Source organism: Mustela lutreola, chromosome 9, assembly GCF_030435805.1.
Source record: "Mustela lutreola isolate mMusLut2 chromosome 9, mMusLut2.pri, whole genome shotgun sequence".
NCBI lineage: Eukaryota > Metazoa > Chordata > Mammalia > Carnivora > Mustelidae > Mustela > Mustela lutreola.
Window position 1 is genome coordinate 22,858,370 of NC_081298.1, and position 4,136 is coordinate 22,862,505.

A 4,136-nucleotide genomic window follows, 5' to 3' on the forward strand; every position below is an offset into this window, starting at 1 on the left:
GTGTTCACTTCAGCAGCACATATACAGAAATTATAACAATACAGATATTAGCATGTCCCCTGTCCGAGGAAAACATGCAAATTAGTGAAATATTCCATATGTGTAACAAAACAAAAAAAAACACCCTTTAGGAATTTGAGGACCAGAACCACCTTCATAAACTCAGCGAAGTGCTCCAATGCAATAATGAAAGACCTTCCCAGGATCCTCTTGGGTTATGTTTCTTAACATGAAATTGTTCAAATGTTAGTAGCTGGGGTGCCTGGACAACTCAGTTGGTTAAACATCTGCCTTGGTTCAAGTCATGATCTCAGGGTCCTGGGATCCCCACATCAGGCTCTCGGCTCAGTGGGGAGTCTGTTTCTCCCTCTCATTCTCCCTCTATGCTCTCTCTCAAATAAATAAATGGAATCTTCAAAAAAAAAAAAAATGTTGGGGCACCTAGGTGGCTCAGTGGGTTAAGCCTCTGCCTTCAGCTCAGGTCATGATCTCAGGGTCCTGGGATCAAGCCCCGCATTGAGCTCTCTACTCAGCAGGGAGCCTGCTTAGCCCCTCTCTCTCTGCCTCCTTGTGATCTCTCTGTCAAATAAATAAATAAAATATTTTTTTAAAAATGTTAATGACTGTTGTAGCATATAGAGGACTTGTTCTCCCACAACCATAATAATGCCAAGAATCCCACACTCAATAGGCCCACATAAATACAACATGTTTCTTCACTTTTTCAGTCTGCATGTATTGAAACCCAGGCGTGAGCTGGGCACCAAAGATATGGGCAAAATGAGATGTAAGCCCTGCTCTCAAGGATCGCACAGCCTGGTAAAGAAATCTTTGCAATTTGGAAGTTTAAGTTCTTTTTGTCCGTTTCGAGTACAGGCATGGACACTGTTGCCAATACAAAGAGAAATATATTACAAATATATTAGGGGCCTAGAGCATGGACCTGAGGGCAAGCTTGCAAAAAAAAAAAAAAAAAAAAACAGAAAAGCAGCTTCACCAAGAAGCAGCTGCTGCTGCCAACAGCACCACACACCACAGCTGGAGTTCAATCCTAACATCCTTTTGTCTTTGAGTCACTCACTTAAGAGGCAAAAATCTTGGCCCAGAGCCACTGTTGATTGGTCAACCTCAGGTCACATGGATCAATCCTGGCTGCCAGGCAAAGAAGAGGAGCAATTTGTCCCTAAGGCTATTCCCCTGAATTGGGAAAGCGAGGAGAGCTGGTGCTGGCCAGGCAAAAATAACTTGATACAGATATGAAAAAAGTATCTTGGGAATTAAGCTCTTTCTGATTCCTGCAGAAATCTGATTTGCCAGCTTCTTCTAAACTGGTCCTTCACTGGCTGCAAGTCACAGAACTCCAGTTTGCAAAATTCTGATCTAAAACCCCAGTCTTACCCCTGCCTCCTTAGCAGCATCCATCTTTAGACCATAAGATCCTCCCCAGCATCTCACTAGTAGTTGGTCTCACCTTCCCAATTATGTCTTAGGTAGAGCCTTTCTTTGTACGAGATAGGTATTCAACAAATAGTTGCAATTAATGAATGAGTGAGATAATAAATGTAAAGCAGCCTCAGTTCCAGAGTAGAATATCTCCTGATTATCCAACCAATTCAGAACTCTGGTCCCAGCCTATAAAATGACAGTTCCACAGGGAAACCCTGCATGCACAGAAGGTTTATAGTAGAACGAGAAGAAAGCAGTACCTGCATGGAAAGTACTTTCACTCCCTAAACATCACTTTTCTCCTTACACTGTCACATTTTAAGTTAAATAGCATATGAGAAAATTTATTATAAACTGCAAAGTTCTGTATAAATGATTTTCTGATTACTTTCTTACTAGATTTGTCTTCATCTAGAGTATTTAAAATGTCCCTGGCTAAAGGAGAACTAAAAGCCTAACATGAGATAAGATATTCAATTAGAAAACTGATCTTCCTCAGCTTCTAGCCAGCAAACATTTACACTCTGTCCTTATGCAACCCCAGGGTATTTACAATGAGTCTGTCTAGGGAAAAGGGGAAAACTAAAATAGAAAAGCAAGCCCTTCAGCTGTGACTCACACTCAGACCCTATATACTCAGAGTATCACCAATTTGAGGCTGTCAGTCTTCAAAGTAGGAACTGGGGTATGATATCTGCAGCACTCTGCTGAGTGTGAGAACTCAGGAAGCCGGAAACCACAGTCAAAACAGCATCTGAGAGGTCCAAGAACCTTCACAAGGCGCTGGGGGCCCAAGGGAAGCAAGTTGAGTCTTGGGCTTGGCCTGATGTCTTCCAGTCTGGACCTGATGGAAGTTTCTTGAGTTCCCCAAGCCCTGTGCTCTCCAAGTGAGGGGGAGGAGAATTAAATAGGAATTCTAATATATTTCCAGCATTCCGCAAGATTATAAGAGGGAGAGAAGAGGAAAAGGAGAGGAGAACATTTTTTATTCTTGTCCTAGATACTAAAAAGAATAATAAGGTGCACCTGGGTGGCTCAGTTGGTTAAGCGTCCAACTCTTAAATTCAGCAAAGGTCTTGATCTCAGGGTTGTGGGTTCAAGCCCTGTGCTGGGCTCTATACTGGGCATGGAGCCTACTTAAGAAAAAGAAAGAGGGGCGCCTGGGTGGCTCAGTGGGTTAAAGCCTCTGCCTTCAGCCCAGGTCACGATCCCAGAGTCTGGGATCCAGCCCCTCATTGGGCTCTCTGCTCAGCGGGGAGCCTGCTTTCCACCTCTCTCTCTGCCTGCTTGTGATCTCTGTCTGTCATATAAATAAAGAAAATCTTAAAAAAAAAAAAAAAAGAAAGAAAAAGAAAAAGAAAGAAAAGAAAATATCTTTAAAAAGTAATAAAATCCACTTGGACCACTTCAAGGAACCAAGTCCTATTCTACTTTGTCCTTTGAGAGGCCCAGTCCCTAGCACTGTTCTCTATAATTTAAACACTTAAATTATTGAAATGCATGCCAATCCAGAGATAAAGAGAAAGGAGGAAGGAGTTTAGCCCAAGAGACTAAAGGAATGGAGGTTAAAGAAGTTAATTAAATGAACAAACAGTCTCTAAACCTGCTGGTACTTGATTCCTCAAATGTCTTATAATTTAATTTTATATAGTTAATGCTGGGACTCCTGGGTGGTTCAGTGGGTTAAAGCCTCTGCCTTCGGCTCAGGTCATACATAATCCCAGGGTCCTGGGTTCGAGCCCTCCATCAGGCTCTCTGCTCAGCAGGGAGCCTGCTTCCTCATCTCTCTCTGCCTGCCTCTCTGCCTACTTGTGATCTCTGTCTGTCAAATAAATAAACAAAATCTTATTTATTTATTTATTTATTTGACAGAGATCACAAGTAGGCAGAGAGGCAGACAGACAGAGTGGGGTAAGCAGGCTCCCCGCTGAGCAGAGAGCCCGATGTGGGGCTCGATCCCAGGACCCCGGGATCATGACCTGAGCCGAAGGCAGAGGCCCAACCCGCTGAGCCACCCAGGCGCCCCTAAATAAACAAAATCTTAAAAAAATATATATATATAATTGGGGCACCTGGGTGGCTCAGTGGGTTAAGCCTCTGCCTTCAGCTCAGGTCATGATCTCAGGGTCCTGTGATCGAGCCCTTCATGGGGCACTCTGCTTAGCAGGGAGCCTGCTCCCCCGCCCCAGCCCCACCCTCTGCCTGCCTCTCTGCCTCCTTGTGATCTCTGTCTGTCAAATAAATAAATAAAATCTTTAAATATATATATATAATTAATGCTATGCCATATGGTTCAAATCCCAGAAACTATATAAAAGGTATGCAATGCAAAGTCTCCCTCAAATTCTTGTCCCTCATTGGTCCTGTTTCCACTGGTTAACTACCACTCTTACTTTCTTAAGAATCTTCTCAAGATTTCTCCATACGTATATAAGCAAATTCAAATATAAGTTCAAAAAATATATATATAAGCTCAAATATATTCTGACTCTTTTAGACAAAAGGAAGCATTTAAATTTTTGTAAGGTTTTTTTTTTTTTTTTTTTTTTTTTTTAAGTAACTTCTACACCCAGTGTGGCAGAGCTCAAACTCACAAACCTGAGACCAAGTATCATATGCTCTTGAGTGAGCCAGCCAGGTGCCCCCAAAAGGAAGCATTTATCCTCCACCTTACTTTTTTCACCAAACAA

At 42.5% G+C, this 4,136-nt stretch overlaps 1 non-coding gene across 1 annotated transcript; it reads left to right on the forward strand.

Annotated features, from left to right (window-relative positions):
• On the forward strand, positions 1-104 carry LOC131808709 (U6 spliceosomal RNA). The gene has a single exon (XR_009344915.1). It is a non-coding gene; the product is annotated as a U6 spliceosomal RNA (small nuclear RNA).
• Positions 105-4,136: the final 4,032 nt, after the last annotated feature.